This window comes from Cynocephalus volans, chromosome 16, assembly GCF_027409185.1.
Source record: "Cynocephalus volans isolate mCynVol1 chromosome 16, mCynVol1.pri, whole genome shotgun sequence".
Taxonomy (NCBI): Eukaryota; Metazoa; Chordata; class Mammalia; order Dermoptera; family Cynocephalidae; genus Cynocephalus; species Cynocephalus volans.
Window position 1 is genome coordinate 7,245,829 of NC_084475.1, and position 16,429 is coordinate 7,262,257.

At 39.0% G+C, this 16,429-nt stretch overlaps 1 pseudogene; it reads left to right on the top strand.

Moving 5' to 3' along the window:
• Positions 1 to 4,216: 4,216 nt before the first annotated feature.
• Positions 4,217 to 5,100, top strand: LOC134364434 (uracil-DNA glycosylase-like; annotated as a pseudogene).
• The last annotated feature ends 11,329 nt before the right edge of the window (positions 5,101 to 16,429 follow it).

The following is a 16,429-nucleotide window of genomic DNA, read 5'->3' on the forward strand; positions in this document are numbered from 1 at the left end:
GGAGTACTAAACCATTTTATTCACATCACGATATCCATGAATGAGAAGATGTAATTCCCCTAGTTGACCAAGTACAAGTTAATTAGGATCAGTACACCAGAGAAAATTAGGTGTTCCCCCTGGGCACCTCCCCAACATGTGTCTTTTATTGCTCACCTCCAAACCCCCAAATTCAGGGTGATACCTAGGGACCTCCCTAATTATATCCAAGATGCTTCCCTGTTCTGTTTTTTCTTTTCCCCATTCACTATCCCCAATAACCACTATTGGTTTTTTCCAGCTGACCCTAGTTTTGCTTTAAATCTGGCAAAGGCATCCAAAAACATTTCTTTAATCCCACTGGAAGAAAGCAGAGTACCAAAATATCTAATCCCTGCTCTACCACTTCAATCCACATGTATTCTTTTGATTAATGTCATAATTCTCTCTGGCTCTGCTGTCAAGGCAGGGAGTTGGGGGAGGGGAAGGCAGAGAGAGACAGGATCTGTGTTGCAGGGAGAGGAATTGAGAGGGTAAAAAGGAACAGGAGAGTAGATATGGAGGTGGGAATCTGAGGGTCATCAGCCTTTCCTCCTCCAGTAGATGTTCTGAAGCCTTGACCTTGGAAAATAAGCATTTTCCAATGTTTCCTTGCCCTCTACTCTGAATCTATAGTATTCTGATTTTTAGAAGTGAAAAATACATTTTGACTTAAGCCATATGACCTTTTCCTCCTTACACTGGAGCTATAGAAAACTCAGGCGGACAGGCGAGGAAAGCAGTGACAGCAGGCTGGGTGGGTACATACGGTCTGTGTGTCCATAGCTGGTGCAGTTCTGTAGCTATGGCAACTGTGTGCAACGCCACTAATGTAGCATCATAACATGGCCCTAGCGTTATGCCTGGCTCCTCAACTGTCCCTCTTCAATGCACTCACTGTCTGTGCTGCTGTTTCCTAGCTACCTGGCTCTGTTCATTTTTTTTTTTTTAAGTCATGCTTAAGTATCATTTCTGTCTGCTATGCTTATTGTCACTACACCTTAGCTCATCTGATAGCAAAACTAGATAGCAAATCCAAAACCTCTTCTCTTACAGATATTAATTGTTAACAATTCTCTATATTTAAAAACATTGAGTTAGACAGATTCTTGAGGTTGTGCACTGGATGAGATGACCACTTGAGACTTTTTCTGGTCCTAAAGGTCCATGTTAGGCTCTGTGAGAGCTAACGATACTATCAATGGACTGCCTGACTACTGAAAAAAAAAATTTTTTTGCCAGTTGTTGCAATATCCCAACTACAAAAATAGTGACATTAAAGTAAAATTTACAGCAATGTATGCAAATATATTATATCCTATGATGCTTGTACACAAGTAATTTATTCAAAGGTACCCCATAAAAAAAAAGCTGCATTGAGTTAATTCTGGGAATATATATACAAATGGTTTCTTATATTTACTGTTAAAAACAATCCCCAAATCTGCAGAAATATTTCTGCATAATTAAATTTAAATGTTTTTTAAAAACTCGTGTGAGTTGGTAATTTACTATGTTCATATTTTAGTTACCTGTTGTTTGGCCATTAGTTGTGGTATCATAAACAGCTGAGATTTAAAGCCCTTAACCTTTCTGGACTCAAACAGAAGCAAGATGTCAACACCCATAAGTGATGACCAATCTCCCAAAGGGACTATAATACAAAATACACTTATAATTGAATTAACTTGGGAGAGGATTCTGGGAAGATGACAGCATCAACAGCGTAGTTTTCCATTCTCTCTGACTCCTTATATAAAAACAGAACTAGATAGCAAAACCAAAAGTCCATAAACAACATTTATCACAAAACTAAGTGACAAGATGTGGGGAAAATAGGGCAATGCAGTCAGGCTCCCTCAACTCAGATCCAGGTGGTGGTCAAGCAGCACATTTCTTGTAAACAAGTTGTGTGTGGGTGGAGTTAGCACCATGTGCGCCAATGTATCTTTTTAGTTATTGCTATTGCGTGTTCTGCAGTTTGGGAAGGAGCCCTGCGGCAGAGAGCTTGCGTCTAAAAATGGAGCATGTTTACTCTGCTGGCAGCTGCTCAGTTTTTCTTTGGACTTTGCGGGTAGCAGTTGAGTTTCGGAGTTTCTCTGTGGACTGCTTAGCTCATAGTGGTGTGTGTGCTGAATAAAGACTATTCCTTCTTCAACCAAGGCTCCAAAGACTGCTTTGTCTGGTTACCAAGCTCTTCGACCTGCGTGTGAAGGGTTTGTGAACGGGCTCAAGGAGTCTGTGAGCTCCAGAGACCCCCGGCCCTAGCTCTGCACAAGGTATCCCCACAGACTCTAAAATACAAGTGGATGGGGACAAAGCACCAACAGCCACAAGACCTGCATGGTCTCAGTGTCTGTCTGGGAGAAAGGATGAGAAAGCTACATTTGATGGACCCGAGAACAGGAGGTCCCAAAATAGCCAACAAGCATTCACCGGAAATAGGGAAGTCCACTCTGAGAACAGCAGCTGAAACTGGTAGGAGTTTTGGCCAATACCAGTGTCAGCCCGTGGGAAAAATGTCTGAAGAGGCTGGAGCAGGCCAGCTCCTATGAATTCTCGAAGCTGACCTTCCAGGGGCCATTTGCAGGACAGAGTCTGACTCTAAAGAGAAGCCGCTTGGAGTGGAATAAAAATTGCATAGCACATGGACAAAACGTGAGGCCGAATTGGTGAAATATCATAAAGCAAGCTGCCTGGGTTTTGAACACACCTTCAAATAAACACAGGCAGCGCTGTAAAGTAAGAAAAGCCTTCCTGAATGCCACTTTATAACAAAAGTTCAGAAAAACTAATTTCACATTAAAAGAAGCAACAACAAAAAAATGAAGGTCACATAGTTTTTATACGGGAAAAAAAAAAAAAGGAAGCGCTGAATATTATCCCTACAGGCAATGAGAGCACCCCAGAAAGAAATATGCACGAAACAGATCAAAACTGTAACCCTCTATTTCTAAAGATAGGAGACATTAAAAAACAATATAAGGTATGGAAATAATAGAAATAAGAATTAGAAACTCAGAAGTAAAGAGACAGAACTCGGGGAATAATTGGAAATAAAGCAAAATGATTTAAGAAATGAAGAGTAAGCTAGAAAGAAAATAAGAGCAAATAAATTCAACAGTAGTGCCTGAAGAGAAATAGGTGAAAAGAAGAAAATATTTTTTAAAAGTTGTAATTCAAAAAGAGACAAGGACTTGAGAGAAAGTGACAATACTTAAATGTGACAAAGAAAATGCAAAATACCAATAACAGAAGTCCCAAAAGAAGAAAACAAAAGTAAGGGAACAGAACAAATACTAAAACTATATTTAAGAAAACCTTTTGAAAAAAAAAAAAAGAAAGAAAACCTTTTGGGGGAAAAAAATTGAAATGACACACCGATAGAGCACTCCAAATACCCAGAATAGCTAATTCTAGTAAAATTATTGGATTTTAAAGAAAAAAAAAATTCTTTGAGCCTCTGGAAAAAAGAATTTATGACTTACAAGGGAGAGAAAATTAGATTATCATCAGATTTACTTTTTTTAGATTGTAATCAGGAAATGGAGTAATTATCTTTAAGATAACTAAGGAAGTATGGGGTCAAGTATAAAGGACACAGGCAAACTACTATTGGCGTGTAAGAACTCAAGGAATATTGTTCCCATGAACCCTTTTGAGGCATCTTCTACAGAATGAGCATCAGACAACCAGAATGACTAGAGAACACACCAGCATAAGGACTTGTGGTGAGCATGAAATACAATTACTGGTACAACCAAGGCTAAATGAGGGCTAAAAGATAGAGCATGACATGACATACAGTGACTGTATGTCCTGACAATATAGATATAGTACAACTATAAAACATGGAGAACACATGCAAAAAAAAATTTTAATGTTTTTATTACTCATTGGTGTCGGCATTAGTATTGTTATTCTGAGATCATTGTATGTATAATATAAAATGAAACAAGTGACCAATTGTGGATATTTTCATTCTGTAATAGCCTATGTCGTTGGGATAGGACTTCTTGGGGTGGAAGAAGGGAGCTGCAGATGGAATAGATAACAGGTTAAGAAAAAGCTCTGCAGTCTTGTATCTAAATTGGAAGCATGAGTATGAACCATGAGGTAGTTTATCTTTAAGTATGTGTGCGTGTGTATTTCCTTTTTCTGTCCATGGAAGAGTCGTCCATTCTGTCTGTTGAAGACAATGACCGGGGTCCCCAGGTGGAGCTCCGCCAGGAGGCGACGTTCCCGCAGCCCCCAGCGGGCCGAGCCCGGGGCCGGCGTGGCGGCCGTAGCTGGAGGGAGCGGGGACGCGGCGGACAGCCCGCCCAGAAGGACCGGGCCGGGCAGGGCCAGCCGGGCACGCCGCCCTCCTCGCCGGGGAGCCCGGAGCTCAGCCCCGCGGCCCCGCAACGTGCCGTGGGCTCGGGTGAGACGTGGAGGAAGCACCTCAGCAGGGAGTTCGCGAAGCCGGACTTTATAACGCTCACGGGATTTGTTGCAGAGGAAAGAAAACATTACACTGTTTATCCACCCCCACAGCAAGTCGTCACATGGACCCTTGTGTGTGACATAAGAGATGTGAAGGTTGTCATCCTGGGACAGGATCCAGATCACGGACCCAGTCAAGCTCATGGGCTCTGCTTTAGTGTTCAAAGACCGGTTCCACCTCCGCCCAGTTTGGAAAACATTGACAAGGAGCCGTCTGCCGACATGGATGGTTTTGTCCATCCCGGCCATGGAGGTTTGTTTACCTGCCTGGGCCAGACAAGGTGCTCTGCTACTCAACGCCATGCTCACGGTTCGGGCCCTTCTCTCATAAGGAGGGAGGTTGGAGCAGTTTACTGATGCAGTCGTGTCCTGGCTGAGTCAGAACTCGAATGGCCTTGTCTTCTTGCTCTAGGGCTCTTTGAGAAGGACAGGGCCATTGACAGGAAGCAGCACCAGGTACTGCAGACTGCTCATCCCTCCCCATTGTCCATGTACAGAGGGTTCTTTGGATGCAAACATTTTTCTAAAACCAATGAGCTGTTGCAGAAGTCTGGCAAGAAGCCCATCGACTGGAAGGAGCCTGCGATCCTGAACTGAGGGGTGGTCTGTCTCCACTGGTGGTTTTGAGAAATTGCTAAGGAAGTATTGTCAATTCTGAAGTTGAATGGAAAAGTTCTCTATTGATTCCTAAGTACTCTGCATAAAGGGGGAAAGCTCCAAAAAGCAGCTGTGAACCAGGCTGCCACGAATGGCAGAAACAGCCAAGACCGAATGTCTTTCTCTGCACCGTGGCTTTAGCCTAAAACGCAGATGAAGTCAAATACTCACCCGGCTCTCTTCAGCTCCCTTACTTTTATGAGTAAAGGGGGAGGTGTGCACCTTTTCGTACAGCAAGTAGCTTGGTACCCGCTGCTTCTTTTTACCCGGTAGGTTAGACTTCAGCTTATAAGGTGTTGGCTGTTTTTGTTACAAGGAGGGCCCCCCATCCCCTCGCGCAGCCCACAAGCATTCCAGGAGCACTGCATGCCCCCTTGATCTTTCAAGGGGCCCTTAGGCTCCTCCTTGCAGGAAGCAGGGAGATATTTTGCAAGTTTCTAGAAATCTGGTCCAGAAGTTAGGGATTGATTTCTTGATTGTAGTAGAGGTGACGATTCCTTAGGAATAGTCCTTGGTGTGAGCCTTAACAGGTAGAGGCTGAGAGGAATGAGCTGGGTCTTGTTTATACTGTAATTTTGGGGGGTGTTTCTTGGAGTAAGCAGTGGAGGTTGAACAAGAAAGTGGAGAAAGGGGATTTTTTTTTTTTTTTAATGGGTGATTTTCTCCTAGGGTTATCTTGAGTTGGGGTTTTTAAGGCAACAGACTGCCGAATTCTGTTTTTTATGGCCTGAATCACTTTGGTATATATTTTTCTACAACACTGGAGAATTTTACTTTTTGAAAAAATACTTATGCAGATACATATTTTTTTCCAATCCTTTTTTAAAAGAGACAATCTTTATTGGGTTTGCACCTCCATCTTTGATCTTGTTAGAGATATTTTTGCTATTAGCCAGGTTAAAGAGTTAACCCTGCACGAGTTTGGAAATAAAGATTGTTGAAGTTTAAAAAAAACCAAAACAAAAGAACAATGACCAACCCAGCAGGAACGAACACCCCTAACATCTAGAATGTGATCTTGAAATATCATTTCTCATTAAAAGAAATAAGGGCAACTTGGGGAAGCGGCTGATTCCAGGTCTAGTGTAGAAAATGTATAAAATGAACCTGTTGTCAAACTAGATAGCAAGGAAGTTATCAAAGACTACCAGGATTGTGTCAAAAGTATAGAAAGTAGGCAAGTTGGAGAAGCTCCCAGTGACCAAATATGGGACAATTTGAGTTTCAACAAATAATAATTTCAATAAATTAAAAGCTATCAAATATGTCAAAACCCATGAGTTCAGGATGAGATTTCTAAAAAAGAGAAAATGCTTACCTTCAGAGGATAATAGGGAGCTAATTCATTATTTTAAATCTGGTAAGAGAAAGAATCACACTCTCCTGCCTTTCCTATGTGAACTGTATCACTGGGTAACCAAATAATAGATGAGGAGCATTGTCTCTTTATTATAGTTTTCCAACAAATACGAAAAAGGAAAGATAGAATTAGACTATCACCATTTTGCAACCCCAATGAATTAAAAGATTTAAATATTAAGCATTAACAGCTACTAATATCATGAAAAGATAAATAACCAGACATTATGTGCTTTCTGTTGTCTTTCCAGATCCAATCCGTTGGCAACATTCATAAAAGAGAGATACCAAACAGTATGTAACTCCTATAGTTTTGCCAGACACTTTGAAAAAGGATGGAACCTGAGTCTGATCCAGTCTGTGGATGCAATAGCCAAAAACCAGGAAATACAGAGAGCAGAGGAACTTGTTACACCTCACCATGGTGTACAATCAGCAAAATTTAGACCTTGGGAAACTCTTCAGTTTAAAGAGCCTGATAAGTTGTAAGGAAAATAAAAGTATAGAGAAAAACCTATAGCTTAAAAGAAATATAACATTTTTTAAATGGACAAGACTTAACTATAGTGTCTAGGGATGCACATTTCAGTGATAACAATTATGAAACGGCAAGAAGGTGGTTACTGTAAAAGTCGAGGTACTAATTACTTATGGGAAGAAGGAGAGGCTTGTGACTGAAACTGGACACATGGAAAGGGATTTTAGAGTGAGGCAAAGTTCTATTTCTTGATCTTAGTGGGGTTTCAAGGATATTTATGAAAAATTCATTTAACTATACATTTTATGTGATTTTCTGTATCTTTGTTTTATTTTTACATTAGAAAGATTTTTTGAGTAGACATGAATCAAATTTTAATATTTCTAATTTACATTTTCAAAATTTACAAACAAATACTCTTGATGTACAATTCTGAGTTTTCATAAGTACATGTAGTCATGTAATCACCACCACAATCAAGATAGAGAGCAGTCCCATCCCCCCAAAACATTCCTTTGTGCCCCTTTGTAGTCTATTCCTCCCCCATTTCAAGTCTTGGCAACCACTAATCATGTCATTTTCCATTTCTAAATTTTGCTTTTATAGAACAGCATATAAATTGAATCACACAGTATCTCACCTTTGGAGTCTGGTTTCTTTCACTTAGCGTAATGCTTTGAGATTCATCCATGTTCCTTTTTATCACTAAGTTGTGTTCTATTGTATAGATGCACCTCTGTTTATCCATTACCAGAAGGACATTTGGGTTGTTTCCAGTTTTTGGTGGTTATGAATAAACCCGCTATAAACATTTGGGTAGATTTTTGTGTGAAAATAATATTTCTTTTCTCTTAGATAAATACCTGGAAGTAAAATTGCTGGCTCACAGGTTAAGTGTATGTTTAACTTCATAAGAAACTATCAAATCGTATTCCAAAGCTGCCATACCAATTTGCATCCTTACGGGCAGTGTATGTGAGTTCCAGTCGCTCTGCATCTTTGCCAGCACTCAGTATTGTCATTTTTTAAGCCATTCTAATAGATGTATACCGGTCTGTTATTGCAGTTTCAATTTGCACTTCCTTAATGACTTTTCATGTGTTAAGCACATGAAAGGAGGCTCACTTGCCATCTGTATATCTTCTTTGGTAAAGTGTCTATTCAACTTTTTGCCCGTTTTTTAAAGCAAATTTTTCGTCTTCATATTGTTAAGTTTTGAGTGTTCTTTACTAACTCTTTTTCCATTGAATTGTTTTTATACCTTTGTCAAAAGTCAATTGGTTATATACATGTGTATCTATTTCTGGACTTTTAAATTTTGTTCCATTGCTCTATGTGTCTATTCTTTCATCAGTACCATACTATCTTGAATACTGAAGCTTTATGCTAAATCTTAAAATCAGGTAGTATAAACATTCCAACTGTGCGCTTTTTCAAAATTGTTTTTGGCTGTTCTAGTTCCTTTGTCTTTTCATTCAAATTTTAGACACAATTTGTCAACATGCACCAAAAAATAAAAAATAAAAAAAGAGAGGGATTTTAATGAATTAAGAGGACTAAGGTTTTTACTGTTTCTAAATTGGTAGCTTTACTTCCATTTCTGGTTATGACTAACACTTTTGTAGATAACAGCTATAAAAATCTGGTTAAAACACAAAACCATGGCTTTTTCAAGACATCGGAGGGCAATCAAGGTAACCAGAACTTCAGGATCATGAAATCTTCCAGAAAAGGGAATAGTGGAGGAGTAAGCCTGGCCTTCTTTTTTTTTTTTTTTTTTTGTCTTTTTCGTGACCGGCACTCAAGTGCACTGGCCATTCCTATATAGGATCCGAACCCGCGGCGGGAGTGTCGCTGCGCTCCCAGCGCGCCGCACTCTCCCGAGTGCGCCACGGCTCGGCCCTAAGCCTGGCCTTCTGATTGCAAATGCCTCTAGGCATTTTATGACTCCTAAGCATCGCATGTGCAGGGAGAGACACCAAGAAAATGAGAAAGCAGCTAAGAGGCTAAAAAGCTGAGCAGAGAGGTTGCAGTTTCATGGTCCTAGGGAGACAGAAGTTGGAGTGCACAGTTTGACAAGGAGAATGGACTCTGGTAAATGATCAAGGTTTTGAATTAAGACCCTTGAAAGGGCTGTGCTCTAGAAACAAGGGCAAGCCAGTCTTACCTGGATAAAGGTGATATAACCAAAGCCTATCTCACTGCTGGAAAAAATGAACTCTTCTGTGGATGATAATACTATCATCCAGGGCCTTAAAATTTTTCAAAGATAGGGTCTGACATTCAATTTTTTAAAAAAATTAGCAATGCCACAAAACAGGAACAAATGAATGAAAATCCAGAGCCAAAATAGACACGGAAATAAACCTGCAGGTGACAAACATCTTGAGATTTTAGTCAGAGATTTTTTAAAGTAACTGTAGCTAACATGTTTAAGTCATTAGATAAAAAAAATAAAGAATTTCACTAGAGAATTGGGGTCAATAAAAATGAATTAATTGTAAGTCCTAGGATGAAAAAATATAATAACTGAAATTAAGAATACAATTTCTACTGGGTCAGAAGAAATTAGTGAACTGGAAGATAGGTCAATAGAAAATATCCAGATTGAAGTACAGAGAAAAAATATGGAATATAGAGAAAAGAGTGTAAGAAACATATGGAGAATGATGAAAGACCTTATATGATTGTCACTGGGGTCCCAGAAGGTGCAGAGAGTAGGAATGTGGCAGGCCCCATACCTGAAGAGACACTAGACAAGAATCTCCCCAAATTAACATAAGACATTAAGCCACAAATTCAAGAAGCTCTATGAATCTAAAGGAGGATAAATACAAAGAAAACCACATGTGGTCAAACCACTCAAAATTAAATGCAAATATAAAATGTTAAAATTAACCAGAGTAAAAAAGGCACATTATCTTCAAATGAGCAACAGTAAGATTGACAGCTAACTTTTCCACTCGAAATTATGGAAACCAGAAGATAATGGAATGGCAACTTTGCAGAGTGGGAAAATTACTGCGAACTTAGAATTTTATACCCAGCAAAATAAAGGTGAACTGGAGGTGATTTCTTTACCTTCAAAAACGAAGGTGAGCTGGCCAGTTGGCTCAGTTGGTTAGAGCACCACCTTGTAACACCAAGGTTGTGCATTCGGATCCCTACACCAGCCAGCCACACACACAGACACACACAAAATGAAGGTGAAATAGACACGTTTTCATAAAAATAAAAACCTAGAGTGTTCATTGTTAGCAAACATGCACTAAAAATATAATAATTATAAAGGGAATTCTTCAGATGGAAGTAAAAAGAATCCCAGCTGGAAGCCCAGAAATTGAGAAAGGAATAAAGAGCATCAGAAGAGAGACATCTAAATTAATGTTTTTTTGTTTAAAACAACAATAATAATGATATCTTGCGGTGTTTAAAAAGCTCTTCATGTACTCTTTCATACAGCTGGATTAAACACCCACTGTCCCTCAAACATAGCATGTACATTCTTGCTTCTGTTCCTTTGGTCTCTCTGTTTCCCATCATTTGAAGCCATGTTTTTATCACAATATCTTCAAGAAGAGTTTTCTGCCCACTCCTTAATTTATGTCTCCTCCCCACCCCTCTAGCCTATGCTGTCTGGGTCTCTTATTTGGAACTTAAACTGAGACAACTTTTTGTTCCTTTTTTGTTTTTAGTTCACTTTGTGTGCCTTGATTTCTTAAATATAATGTAAATTTAATGTCCTTTCAGTTGTCTTCTATTGATTATCTATGTAGTATATGTTCAACAAGTTTGTTGATTAATTAAATTTGTTGAAGAATAAATTGGTAGTGAGTGACTGATCTGGTTTTCAAGGACAGAATCTTCCAACCATTATTTAATAACTTGTCATCCTGAGATTAGATAAAGGCAAATACCATAAATATAAACAAGAAGAGCTTTAATAAGTTCTTGGATGAAAGGTCCATGAGGGACAGATTAGGTGTTCACATTTCATCTTTAAACTTTTGAAATTGATTTGATGCCTGTTTAATAAAATTTTTCCTGGTATCACTGTCAAATGTATAAGGCTGACAGAATATATCATGGGTATGGAATTTATTTCATTCTAATGTGAGTCATTGTACTATTCCTGGATGCTAAAGAAATAAAAGGCACAGTCCTTGAACTCCCAGAAAATGTAAAATCTAATTGGATGCTAAAGATATACACATAAACAATTTGAGATGAAATCCAAAGAAACATTTTAGTAACTGTAAGAAAATATAATATAGTAGAGGCTAAAGCTGCAATAGATAAGGAAACTAAAAATAAAAAATGATTACAAGTGGGATGTGATTATTAGGGAAGGCATCTGAAAAGAGTTAAGTTCTGGTTTGGAAGGTTAGATGGAAATATATGGAAGAGAAAGGGCACAGATTTTTCTAAGTAGGGAGAAGTACACACAAAACACAGAGGCAAAGTAGTAAGTCACATTCAGGCAACTATAAACAGACAGGCTTGAGGAATCAAGGGAATGCATGAGGCTGGAGAGAGGCAGAGGGACAGTTGATAGAAGACATCAAATATGTTTATTTTTGAAATAGTATGGAATTCTCTTTCTCTTTTCAGTAGAAATAACCTTCACTGTCAACAGCCCAGTCAGATCCTTTAGCTGATATAATGATGATCCCAGCATTGCAGGCTATTATTTGCAATAATTCCTGCCATATGATTGTAATGGGAAAAACACACTGCAAAGTGAATTACTTTTGAAATGTATTGCATGCTGACATTTGGGAAATTAGATTCTGAACACAATGCATCCTGATTATTGAGATGCCTTCCCACCATGAAAAGATAAATTCAGTTCAACAATTTTTTAAAAAATCTTCATGTTAGATTAATTTAAAGTTCTGTCCTTTGGCAAGATTCTTCTCAAAACTTTTGGTCATTATTCAGAAGAATAACCATGGGTAGGGACTATTCTCGCCTCAGTAGTCTACATGGGTCTGAGGAGTCCAGAAATGCCCTCATTCAAACATGTTAGCCCCATCTTAGGAAGAATCCTGTTGTGCCCATTCTCTTGTGTACCCAACTGCTTTGGTGCTAGAGATGCCCCTTGCTCAGCTGGCTTTCTTTCCATTTTCTGGAAAAAGCACAGCTATGCTCTCTTGTAAAGGACAAATGACTCTTCACTTTTCCATTCGCACTCAGCAAATTCCTCTGGCACCACTGGCCCATCTCATCATGAATGTAAATTTGCTTTGGCCCTTCCTCCTCCATAAGTTTTTGTGTTGATGGGCTGCTGGGCAGTAAATTCAGCAGTCCTGACTCCAGAAGCACAGGTCAGGAATTAGTTTGAGGAATGGCCTTCTGAGAGATACCACAAATGTTGCTATTTGAAGCCAAGGCCTTCCTTGTTCACTGAACATGTACAATTTGTATGCCTAATAGAACGATGTAATGAGAGAGAGGGAAGATGGACAGGGAGATAATGGGATCTCACACGAAGAATAGAGAGTAAATCTGAAAATTAGCTGGGAATGCTAAAGAAGAATAATCCTATGAAAGTAATAGTTAAGGGTCAATAAATTCCACATAAAACATCAGATTATTTTGATTATTAAATTGATCTAAGCATGCATATAACTATGGCTTTATATATAACAATAGCTCTTGGTCATAAACCTGTACTTTGGCATCAGTGAGACCTGGGTTTGAGTCCTGGCTTTACTTTTTACCAGATTGATGATCTCAATTATATTATTTAACCTCTCTGAGCCTCTGTTCCTTTATTTGTAAAATGAGAATGCTAATAGTATCTACCACAATAGGATTATTGAGAAGATAAAAAAGATAATACTTGCAAAGAGCTTAGTGCTATGTCTAGCATGCAGCAAGCACAAAATAAAAGTTAGCTTTTATTATTTTTGAAATTTATGTAAGTCCAATTTCTCTAAAGCAAATTGGTTTATATTCACTAGAAGGAATACTTAATTAAAAGAACATTATCTGAGTCTTTTGGGGCAGCAAATTGCCACCCTCTATCTGATCTTTCTGGTACATCTGTATTTTCATGGAGTTGGCCTATAAATAAATATGCCTCTTATACCACTGAGCATGTTTTCTTGTACAGAGCTAGGCACATATTTAATAGTCAATATAGTTTGCAATTTCCCCAAAGCAGATTAGTGAGTACCCCTAATACCTGAATTCTGGGACAAATTTATACATACATACATACATATATATATATATATTTATTTATTTATTTATTTATTACCAATTACTGTTAGTCTTCATTACAATGTTGACATTTTATAGATCAGGAAACTACAGCAGAGAGAGATTAAGTAGTTTGACCAAAGTCACATTGCTTGCTGGACACATCCTCTTCTGTATTTTCCAGGAACCTTATACTTAAGTATTGTCCACAATGGAACCCATTATGTCAGTCTGCAAACTTCTTCCTATATTTCTTATCTCAGTTAACGGCACTGCCATGCGTGCAATGACCCAAGTCAGAAATCTATGAGTCATCCCAGACTTCTCCCTCTCTCTCACTCCTCATCACACCCAGTCCTACAGAGTTTTACCTATTAAACATGTATTGAATCTGAACTCCTCTTCTGCATTCTTACAACCACCACTTTTCATTCAATCTTCCATCATAGCTCACCCAAACTACTGCAATTGTTTCCTAACTGATCTCTCTCATTCTAGCCAGGCTGCCTGCACATCAGTCTTCTACACAGCTGCCAGGATGATATGTATAAAACACAAAACCGATCATGCCAATCCCTAGTTTAAAAACCTTCACTGGTTCCTTACTGCCTCTGGAATGAAGCCCAGCTTTCCTAGTAGGGTCCTCATGATCCCAAAGCATACCTCTATCTTAGTTCTGACAAGGTTCAATTAAAATGAATTGGTCATGTGATTGTCTCCCCTTTTAGACTTTGGGCTCTTGAAAGGCAGAGAAAAAAGCATTTTCATCTGTGTATGTCAGCATTTAGCAAAGTCAATAAAAAATAGGTGAACTTAAATGAAATGATTCATCAGATTTGAACTCAAATGGATCAACTTACACTTGTTAAAATGGTTTTTATCCTTTTTAAAAATTGAGATATAATTCACATACCATAAAATCCACCATTTTAGTATAACATTCACAGTTATATAACCATCACCACTACCTAATTCCAGAATGTTTTAGTCACCAAAAAAGAAAACCCTTACCCATTGCTGTGGGTTGAATGTGTCCTCCAAAGTTTCATGTATTAGAAGCTTAATCCTCTCTATGACTGTGTTAAGAGGGTGGGAAAGCCTATTATGGTAATTGAAAGGCGGGGCCTTTAAGAGGTGATTGGATTGTGAGGATTGTACCTTTGTGAATGCATTGATCCATTCATGGAGTAATGGATGGGTGCTGATGGCTTTATAAGAAGAGTGAGTGAACAGGTTTGCTTTCTCTTGTTCAGCCATTTCTGCCATGTGACACCCTGTGTAACTGTAGAGTCACCACCAACAAGGCCCTCACCAGATGTGTTCTCTGGACTTTGGACGTCCCAGCCTTCAAAACTGTGAGAAATAAATTTCATTTCTCCGTAATGGAGTGAGCAGGACTGAAGCCATGTTGGGACCTAAAACCACATGGGATGTAAGCAGATTTTAAAAAGACAGGTATTTTTTCTTAGCAGGCATTTCTCTGACTTCCCTCTTTTCCCATGGTTATTTGATATTTTGAACCTTGGTTATGGGACAAGATGACATCATTTACATGAATGTAAAGTTGTTTTCCAGCCAGCCTGAAGCTGTAGACTTGCACATACTACCCAGACCCTGAGATCACAGCAAAGATGAGAACAGAAACCAGACGAGGCCTTGGCAAGACCTTGTACCTGACTCAGACGCAGACCCCTCATAGCTTGTCTCCTTCTCTCCCACTTTTCACTTCCCACGTTCCACGTTCCATTCCCTCATTGTCCTCTTTAAAAACCCCTCAGTAAAGCTGAGTCTTTGAGATGGCTTTAGTCTGGCCATTGTCCTTCAGGCTTACCAGAGGAGATGGGTTAGCCTAACATTTCTCCTTGGGTCACTAGTATTCCTGAATAAAAGCTGACTTCCATTTTCACCAACATTTAACTTTTGATTAGTTTGCTTTTGTCTGGGGGCAGGCAGCCGGACCTGTGAGTTTGGTACCAATTTTGGGGAGCCTCAGCCAGGAGCTGAGTGGTGCCTGTAACATCTATTAATTACCCAGTTTCAGATATTCTGTTTACGCAACAGAAACAGACTGATACACCCATTAACAGCCACTCTGCATTCTCCCCACTTCCTGTGCCCGGATTATCTGGCTGTGCCCAGTCTAATCACATGAATCCTTAAAAGCGGAGAACCTTTTCCAGCTGTGACGACAGAAGACAGGTCAGAGAAGGCAGTGTGAAAGGATTTGATGCCTGACTGCTGGTTTTGAAATATAGGGGGCAATATGCAAGGACTAGAGAGAGGTCTCTAGGAACTAAAGCAGGCCCCCTCCTCCCATCTCAGCTGAAAGCCTGAAAGGAAATGGAGAACTCATCCTACAACCACATGGAACTGAATCATGCCAAAATCTGAATGAACAAGGAAGCTTCCTGAAAGGAAGACATTGCGACTGATACTTAATTTTATTAGCCCAGTGATACCTATACTGGATTCTGGCCTACAGAATTATAAGATGATAAATTTATGTTGTTTTAAGCTACTAAGTTTGTACTAATTTGATATAATACCAATAGAAAACTAATACAACATAGACTTCTATAATTTGCTTTTTCACAAAATAGTGTATCTTGAAGATTGTTTCATATAATGCATTCCCTTAGTCTTTTTGATTGCTGCATCACACTTTGGTAAGTAATTTAAAATACTATTTTTGAAGTAGCAATTACTACAATACTCACCTTTGGCTTAGTGGAGGGTAGCTTGATGCTTCATTATCAGATTATTACTAGTTACTTTCTTCTGTCAATATGTAGTATTTTCATCTGTGGTTATCTCATGCTCTAAAATAGTATAATCCAATTTGGGATCTTCCCTTCTTGCAATAGTCTGAATGTTTGTGTCCCCCCCCCCAAATTTATATATTGAAATCCTAACCCCCAAGGTGATGTTATTAAGAGCTGGGGGCTTTGAGAAGTGATTAGGTCATGAGGGTGGGGACTCATGAATGGAATTAGTGTCCTTAGAAATGACTCCAGAGAAATCCTGGCCCCTCCACCATGTGAGGGCACAGAAAGACATGAACCAGAAAGTGGGGTGTCATCAGTCATAGAAAATGCTGGCATCTTTATCTTGGACTTCCCAGCCTCCGGAATTATAAGAAATAAATTTCTGTTGTTTATAAGCCATCCAGTTTATAGTATTTTGTAATAGCAACCCAGATGGACTAAGACCGTACTTGTTGACAAT